We start from the raw sequence: 9,772 nt of genomic DNA, 5'->3' as shown, positions 1-9,772 counted from the left end.
ATCCTTTATTCATGGAAAAGCCATGATTACATTACAAGAATTAATTTTTCGAGTGACAACACTAATTTTCATATGATTTTAGGTAAAAAAAATGTTGTTAATGTAGTTGTAACTATAGTTATAACTAATAGAGTATCACTAATGTTCCATAGTGACAATAAATAAAAGGGATTGTCACTTTTATTAGTGACCATAACAAACATTAAGTGACAACAAAATGATCTATAAGTGACACAATATTGTCACTTTTATTAGTGACCATAACAAACATTAAGTGACAACAAAATGATCTATAAGTGACACAATATTGTCACTTAACATATGTATTAAATGACAACTTTTGATAGTGTCACAATTATAATATCACTATTTCTTTTTCTTTTCTCCCAAGTGAATTATATGAAAGTGGGCAACCCTTCTTTTAGATTTTTTAAGCCAACAATACATTTTTATATTGTTTAAATTAAATAAGAGATCGTAAATTAAAATCTTTGCAATTATATTTTTGGTCTTACTTTACAGTTATATTTCGAAATATGAATATGTAAAACATTTATAAATCACATGTAATTGACCATTTAAACTATTCTCTAACATAGGGATGGCCATGGACGGGTTTGGCTTTCCCTGCGCCCGTTCCGTTAGAAAATCCACTAAAACCGTACCCTCCTTGTCCCGCCCCGCGATGGGTGCACATTTCATTAAGCTGCACTTGCCCCGTCAAAAAACCCGTTATATTTTAAAAAAAATATATTATCAAACTTCACATTCACTGGCAATAATATGAATCTGGTTGGAAAATTCTGAACAAAAAATAAAAATAAAGAAATAGGAATTTGAAAGGTTTATAGTTTTAAAATATAATAATATTATAATATATAAATAAATAAATTATAATAAAGTAATATAGATTTACATGTGGGGCGGGCATACACAAACCCGAATCCACCCCGAACCCATTTCCGGGAGAAAAAATAGAGCTCGTACCCTCTCTATTTATCTAGGGGCGGGTATTACCCTAAATTTCGGGGCGGATAGCCACGGGTTGGATACAAATTGCTATCCCTACTCTAACTACAAATCTCACTTTTGAGTTTTCTTTTTTTTTTAAATTCTTCGTAATGGTGTACAAGCCAAATAATATAAATTATGCGAATACATTATACAGCTAGTGTAATTTTTAGGGGAGAGTGAGCTAGAGTCCACTCTGATAATAGTGGGGGTGAGGTTGAACTCAGTATCGTCGTTTTTTTTATCACGAGCTTCAAAATAAACTCAAAATATTTAATATATATATCCTTACGTTCGTCTTTATTATATTCGTCGTCGTAACATGATCCCCATAACTCGATACATAATTTTTCTCATTAATTGGCCTAAACTCATCTCTAGAAGTATAATAACCATGTTTAATTAGAGTATTCTAATTGCAACTTGCGTTTAGATTAATGATTTCAAGATAATAATCATTAGCTACAAGACTAATAACAAATATTAACTTAATAGTAGAGATCGATCGAGACTTGTGGCTGGTGCTTTGACTCAATAGCTGGCTGTAAAGTGTAGGAATAATTTGATCACCAAATAAATTACATATTTTTCTTAACTTATACAGAAGCTAATTATTTAAAGCTAGTGTATTAACAAATTTTGTAGGTCCATATATCTAAATAAGATATCACACACCAATACAAAGACTCCAATAAACACATTTACCAAATGATTGGTAACTAAAATAATGTGAGTGCCCACCTTTTTATTCAACAATAATATAATTAATGATGAATGATTTCTTGGAGAGAAGAATTATATATATATATATATATACTAGTAACGAGCACCGCGCAATGCGCGGTGCCCAGCTCGATGCCGGTTACCGACTATTTGTGTTCGATCAAAAGATCATATTATGAATAATGTGGACAATTCTCAATTCGCACTAAACACAATTTGCAGAAATTAAAGAAGACTAACATAAATTTTCTTCTGAAATAAATAGCTTATTCAACTGTCAAATGTTTGCATTCACAGAAAGGCATCCCCGTTGATAGCTAGGCGAAATTATCAAAATATGAAGGGCATGGGTGCTAATACACAACCGTTTTATTAAAAAGAAACATCTGAATGTAATCAGCAATAAGCAACCAAAAACAAGCCCTATACACTCTTGTTCTTGGAAACCAAAATTACCAGCATTTTTGTGATATTAAATAAGCTCTATTTTGTTTTAGCTTTCTTTTCAATATGAATTTACAAAATATCTAGCTTTATTGTCTATTATAATTTGGTCAGTGAAGAACACTAACGGTCTCTAATTCTCTATGCATGAAACATTTTTTTTTTTTTTGAAAAACTCTATGCATGAAACATATAACACAGAGCATGGTGAGAGGAGAAATAAAAAAATAAAAAATAAAAAATAAAATCTGGAAAAACAGAATCTTTTAGTGCTGACAGGAGGAAAAATGGCTGAAATATAACAAAGACAAAAAAAATTGAGTCCACCTCATTCGATAGAATTCCGAAGCATGGAACGAAGTGTGGTTGGCTAGAAGCGCGACGCCTAATTTTGGACGGAAACAGGGAACTTAGAAAACCCAATATTTTTTTTTTCTTTAGTGGAACCGATCTTGCAGTAAGAAAAAAAAACAGGAGCAGCAAAGAAAATGGCTGATTGACATATATTTGCATAATTTTTGGAAGAGAAATGGAGAAGTGAAAAAAAAAGGACGACGCACCAGAAATCATTATTTTTGAATTATCCAATCTTCGATGTGGTCGAGAAGGGGCCGAGGTGGAAAAAAAGTAGGTGAAAGCCGTCGGAACGTGGCCTACCATGTGTATCAGTGGAAGGGGTGGCCGCGGCGAGAATCGAACAAAGCGGCGTCTAGCATGTATCTGACTTTGCTTTTCTAACCTCAACAATAAGCATAGAAGGGGCATTCTGAAAAACCTACTCAAACACATAATATACCTCAGCTAGCATGCAAAAATACAAGTGATTTTTTAAAAGAAGAGTTAGTCATACGATAACATACCTCAGTAACAACATTAGGATAACATTTTCTCTCAAGCTCTCAAGTTCTAAAGTCCCATATGCAAAGGCTAAATGAAAATTTAATCAAAACAAATCAGTAAAAGGGTTGTTGAACTATTTCCAAATTCCAACTAATCTCTCCATCATGAGATCCTGGGGAAAAGCTTTGGCATAGCATCAAAAGCACGAAGAAGCCTCCAGTTTCGACCCCTGTCAACTGCCGTCTCACCATATCCGCTCCTTCATAGCTTCTACTTCCTGCCCTTAATCAGTCTACAGCAAAAATTGCAAAATATTAAAGACTGAAGAGGCACCTCTACCTACAACATTTTTCACTGAACATGAAATTCAAAACAATTAAGCAGAACACACACTCAAGAGAGTGAATGATAGTGGAATACAATATTCATAATAGAGCAACTTTAAGTAGGCGAATATAAGGCAAATAGATATATCCAGAGATAGTAGAAAATTGGAGGCAGTGGAAATAAACATCCAAGGCCAGAAATAGAGAAAAAATCAAATAAGAAAGGTAACATATGGGCGCAAGGAAGAACAAACAAGACCGGCGGGACAATGTGAACGAGCAGGACAACAAGATTGCAGAAGGCGCAGCAAAGGCATAGAAAATCCCAGTGAGATCGTGAATCGTCGAAAAATCTGAAGAATGCAATAGGAATAACTTACAATCCCGCAAAACACTATGGCAAACAAGATCAGTAGTTGGCAAAACTGAAGACGGAGAAGATAGGCAGGAGCCACTTTGCTAATTGAACTAAAAATATATCAGGGGAAAGAAAAAAGAAACTGGACAGTCACCGGCGTTTATTTCCACCCATTGAAGCAGGAAAATGATGAGCACACATATTTCAGGCATGAAATCAGGTACGTCGATAATTTTCATAATCAAATTAAAATTCAGCATCAAAATTGATGATCAACAACTATTATGCTGTCGGTCATTACATAATCTGCAGGACACACACAAAACACAGAAAGAACCACATATAACCTGAGCCAGATATGAACCGCAATCAAATCTACCTCTGCCGGTGAGCCATGTTTCAGGAAAATGTGATTTTCTTGAATGTTTGGTGAAGAAGGAATCATCGCAAGTGCTAAGAAGGTACATCTTTCCATAGCAGTTTTCTTTATGAAAGAGGGAATTATTTGGGGCATCTTGGAGGCATGCCAGCAGTGCCTGAAATATTCAATTTCAGATAATCTTTAAATTTTGATAAAAGAGGATTGGAGTGAAAAGAGAAGAACGGATGGACATCGCTCTTCAGTCTTAAGTGATTCGATAAAGATTATAGGAAATCCAATTCAGACCCGGGAACTTGCACCCACGGAGAAGAACCAAAATTGGAAGCAAAATCGAGAAATATTCAACAGCGATTCAGCAACTGTACGCAACGAGTGAGCATGAAGAAGGAAGAGAAGAAAAAAATCGAGAATAAAAGGAAAGAGAAAAGAAGAAGCAAAAAGGTCGATCATACATATCGTGAAAAGAAGGACAAAGAAATTTAGCGCCTAGCATCAGAAGCCCTTTTTGCAACAAAAGTTCAAATATATCTGTGCTAGAAAGCTTTGATTCTACCTCATAAAACTACTGTTACCTTTTGAACTTCATCCGTCCTACTGATTATCTGTTTTGCTCATGCGAGGAACTTAAATTTTTCATCAAGCAAATTCATGGCTGTGTCAGAAGCATTCCCAAACTGCACTTTACAATCACAGTAGAGAATGAGAACTAATGTAATTTGTGACACATCTAAATCAATAGGTAAGAAATTTGTAGTCCACACTCCACAGGCATACTCAGTCATGTCAAAAATAAAAATAGGTGTAAACCTCACCGGAGTAAAGCAATCTGAAAATCCTCATTACAGAAATAAGATTGGAAATAATATTTTATAATTGAAAACAAGAATACCAATGAGGCTGGATCGTGCAAGACGTAGAATTCCTATTATTTCAGAACAGAATAACCATTCTCTTGCGTGTTAGTTTCAGGCGAAGATCTTTTGAATCTACAGCAATAAAGTTTAAATACAGCATGAAATTTATTGATTAAAAAGAGACGAAAAAATCTAACACGAGAGAGCATCTATTTTACGAAATTAACTATTACCGTCTAAACGGCTGTCGTACCCGTAGCTCCGTGCACTCACACCCACTCTCATTCTGAATCAACAAATCATACAAACAAAAATTGTTAATTTCCACTTATACAAATGCACAAGCTAGAAAGTAAATTGAAATCAAATACCAGTAGAAAGGTGAAAGCAACAATCACCTTTTGGCATTGCTAAATCGACGATCATCACTGCTCCGAAAAGACTCCGACGACGGTCTTTTGCTTCCGGATAGCACCAAAGCATTCCGGCGAACTCCATTAGAATCTCTCGACGAATCCTTCACCACCTTCTGCGCATCACGAAAAATGCAAACACCCGCAGAATTAGCTTAATTATCAAAACGACGACGATCGGAAATCTCGGTTGAGATGAAAAGTAATTAATACAGGATTGCAAAATTAAGCAGCCCACAGTCATGGATAACGAAAACAAAAAGGGGCAGATTTACATGAGTGTCTAAGCATACTATAAACGCTGTTCTTACACAATCGAAATCGAATGCAAATATTAATTAAATCGAACAATTTAAAGAGGCAGCAATACTGAGAAAAAACGAGGAAGAAAAGAAACAGATTTACAAAATTGAAGCTCTATTAACGGTGATACAAACATGATTATATCAACACTTTAAAACAGATAATAACGAAAATAAATGCAACACTTTTCAGCAATTTTAATAAAACCTGGGAACTTAGGTGGCAGAGAGAAGAAGGAGGTGGGGGCTGCACAGATAACTTAGGTGGCGGAGATGCGGGATAATATTAAAGAAAGATAGAGGGCGGCGTCTGCAATTGGTTGAAAAAAGAGGTGGGAAGTGATGTTGGCGGTGGGCATCGGACGAAGCGGCAGCGGCGGGCGTGGAAGTGGCGAACGGTGGAACGGTGGAGGTCAACAATTGTGGCCAGATGTGGAGGCCTTCGCCGAAACGACGCCATTTTCGAGCGAGCAGATTAAAAGAAAAGGAAAAAAAGAAGCAGACTGGTCGTGGTCGAGCAGCTTGGGAAGAAAAGGAAAAAGAAAAGAACGCGGCCATCTGATTGGAGAGGAGAACGGGAACGACGACGTTTAGTATTTAAATAGGGCAGAAAAAAAGCAAAAAGAAAAGGCATAAAATAAAAGGGGACGATCTAATTCAAGCACAACAATTCAAACAAAGATCTAATTCTTAATTAACTACTACTTTTTCAACACAACGATTAAATCAAGAAACGAGCTATCTTATTAAAGATCCAATTTTTTCAACGAATACTGTCCAATTTCAAGCACAGCAATTCAAACAAAGATCTAAATTTTAATTAACTACAACTTCTTCAACACAACGATTAAATCAAGAAATCGACTATCTTATTTAAAGATCCACTTTTTTCAATGAATACTGTCCAATTTCAAGCAAAACAATTCAAATTTTCAATTCCACCTAAAGAAGAAGCAAACAAGAAGCTTTAACCTCGCAGAAATTGCACGATGAGTAAAAACAGAGGATGATTTATTCGAACAACACGAGTGTCTAACCATGTAAGGGAACTGTTGTTTTCCACCCATTTGAGGTCCCTTGGCCCGGAAATTCGGGCCGTTTCTTGGACAGGGATAATACAGCACGTCAAGATCCAATACTGGAACAATTTCTCAAACCTGTAACAAAAACGAAACATCAGTCAGTGCCCGCAAAGGTCATAAAACTATAATGCGCAACTGATATTGAAGATACCTTCCGACAAAATGGGCAGCTAAAGAAATTCCCAAATTTAAGCAGTTACATATGAATATAATAGAAAACCCCGAATTTAATTGTAGTAACAATCAGATATTCAAAGGCCAAAAAGAAAAACAGTAGTAACAATGGAAAGGCGAAGGCGAAAAAGAACAATAGAGCTAATGAACGTGAAACTCACCGTGAACGAGGATCGACCGAGGCGGCGTCGAAACAGGTGCCGGCACGAACGGAGTGGCGGTGGCGGTGGCAGTGCGACTGTTGGCCGAGTTTTGAAGCAAGTCACTTGAACGCCTGGCCAATTGCCGGAAAACAGGTTTAATTGAAACTAAATAAGAAATCAGAAAACGGGTGAGGAAGAAAACCTCGTATTCAATGAACCTCAGTTATGAGGGATAACAGATAGAGATGGGAGGGTAAAAATTTATGCAGTGGTGGCAGAAGGAGGACAACGCACGAACGAAGTAGGAGGAAAAGGGACAGGCTGGGAAAAAGGGCTCCGTTGGAACTTGAACCGTAGAAATCACACCCAAAAATTTAAGATATAGACGAGGAGGGCGGCGAGGCATGCTATTGGAGGGGAAAAGCGGCGCCATGTCATAGGGGCATCGGGTGAAGCGGCGGCGGACGCCGGTCGAAGCAGCGGTGGAGGTCAACAAATGTGGGCGGTATGTGAGGCTGGGCCCCGAAACGGCGTCATTCCGCAGGAAGCCGAATTAAAAAAAAATCGAAATTCAAGCAGGCACGACACGGTCGAGCAGCTTGGAAAATAAATGGAAAAGAAAAGGAAAAGAGGCGTTGATTGGTGGGGCAAAAAGAAACGACAGCGTTTTGACATTAAATAGGGCAAAAGAAAAGGAGAAAGAAAAGGCAGTAAAAATAAAAGGCAGATCCGCATATATATATACTTAATATATATATATATATATATATATATATATATATATATATATATATATATATATATATATATATATATATATTTTGGTTCAAAATTGTCCACTTTAAAGAAAATAAGTATAATTATATTGTCAGTAATAATGTAATATATGATAATCTTAGGGTAAAATTCAAAATCGTCCCTCAGATTTGCTGTCAACTTCAAAATCATCCCTGAGGTTCTACTGAACTTCAATTTCATCCTTCAAGCATTTCTTTTCACCGGCCAAATGAGAAGAAATTTTACGAACTCCCAATATTGTCCTTTACCACTTTTATTAACTATTTGGCTCCATTTTTTCAAAAGGAAAATAATAATTATTATTTTTCTCTATGAAGATTATATATGATTTTTTTTAACATGGACTTAATTAAAAATCTACGGGCTATTTGATAAAATCCCCTCATTGAATTTTGACTTTTTGATAAATCCATTTTTTGTAATTGATATTTGCTAAATCCAATCAACTCATAATACCTTATATGCCCCAATTAATTATTCCAAAAAATAAAAAACAAAAATAAAAATCTGCAGATAAATGCAGATCCCCCCTAATTAATAGCATCGAAAAATCCTTCAAAATATTATGCCCCCAAATCACGCTCCAAATGCACTCGAAAATTATTGTTTGTTCCATCGTTTACACCAAGCCCACCCGAGAATGGAGATTGTTGTTCTAGGGGAAGAAACGGATTAAAGACTAAAAACATCTTTTTTTAAGGAAGCCACAGTTATTCGTAACCGTTAACATGACAAGATAGTCCAAAAATAAGCGGCGAAAAATTATATATCCTTTAATATCAAAATTAAATATATGTTATTTCTTAGTTAGGCGTATAATAATGGTGATAATTAAGTGTTTTTAACTAATAAAAATTGTTTTGGATTTTATCTTAAAATGTAAAATAAAATTGGACTCATTGTAATGACACATAAGTAATGAGGGTTTTGTCAAATTTTCCCTATAATTTAATACATTATTTAATATGTAAATTTGATAATTAGGCTCTATATTTCTATCATTAAAGAAAGGTAAACAATCATTTTTTTCCAGTTCATCTTCAGTTAATACACATTCAACTAGTTCGTCTTACACAGCCCACATAAATTGCATAATAATTAACATAATAAAAAGAGTTTCTATATTTTGTTTTTAAATATATATTTAATATATACTATTTTAATTAAATTTCATAAATGTTTACATTTTATGGTATTTTATATGACAAATTTTAAAAAAGATCAGGGCTCCATCTCTGAACCCTACAAATATTTAATTTTATTATTCTAATCTCAGCCCCCAATAAAATATTTATGGTTATGCCCCTCGATGAATGCATAATGTTTTTCTATAGATTGTTTGTGTTCATATTTGTAGGAACCAAAATTTTCCCCAACATTTATTTTCCCAACAGCTAGTTTTTCAAACTATTTATTTCCACCAAATTAAAGTCACCTTTTAATAAAGGGTAGTTTTGGTATTTATTTATTTCTTCCCAAATTTACCGGTAAAATGAGGCAAGGAAGGATGAAATTGAAGTCAATTAGAACCTCAGGGATAAATTTGAAGTTGAGTGCAAACCTTAGGGATAATTTTAAATTTTAACCGATAATCTTATATATGGATTCTTTATTGGGTTAATATGCTAGAGGTCCCTAGTTGGAAACATAATTAGATATGAGTTACAACCCTAATATTTTTTTCTGAACTAAATCCTTTTTACAAAAATAAATATGACCCACATCCTTTTTTTTTTTAATCCCAAATTTGCCCTCAACTTAAATTCATAAATTCTACACGTTTATCCCAGATCTATTTTTCTTATTTTCTTCCCTCTTCTCTCTCTCGTTCTCCCTCTCTCGTTTCTCTTTCTCTCTTTCTCCGTCTCTCGTTCTCCCTCTCTCGTTTCTCTTTCTCTCGCTCTCTCTCTTCATCACTTCCC

General features: G+C 35.1%; 1 long non-coding RNA gene across 13 annotated transcripts; it reads right to left on the bottom strand.

The window, feature by feature from the left end:
- Positions 1-2,383: 2,383 nt before the first annotated feature.
- Positions 2,384-7,764, bottom strand: LOC105958431 (uncharacterized). 13 transcript variants are annotated; one of them, XR_016034554.1, is made up of 11 exons: positions 7,271-7,653; positions 7,071-7,183; positions 6,691-6,810; positions 5,337-5,467; positions 5,172-5,224; positions 4,974-5,070; positions 4,657-4,758; positions 4,050-4,238; positions 3,039-3,697; positions 2,739-2,953; positions 2,384-2,629 (listed from the first exon to the last, which is right to left on the bottom strand). It is a non-coding gene; the product is annotated as an uncharacterized LOC105958431 (long non-coding RNA). The 13 variants fall into 13 exon arrangements; XR_016034553.1 differs by adding an exon at positions 4,370-4,443 and having other exon boundaries at positions 2,384-2,953; positions 3,039-3,310; positions 7,071-7,714; XR_016034551.1 differs by having other exon boundaries at positions 4,082-4,238; positions 7,071-7,714.
- Between the last annotated feature and the right edge of the window lie 2,008 nt (positions 7,765-9,772).

Source organism: Erythranthe guttata, chromosome 2, assembly GCF_056151865.1.
Source record: "Erythranthe guttata isolate IM_541 chromosome 2, IM_541, whole genome shotgun sequence".
Taxonomy (NCBI): Eukaryota; Viridiplantae; Streptophyta; class Magnoliopsida; order Lamiales; family Phrymaceae; genus Erythranthe; species Erythranthe guttata.
This window is presented reverse-complemented; position numbering and strand designations above follow the sequence as displayed.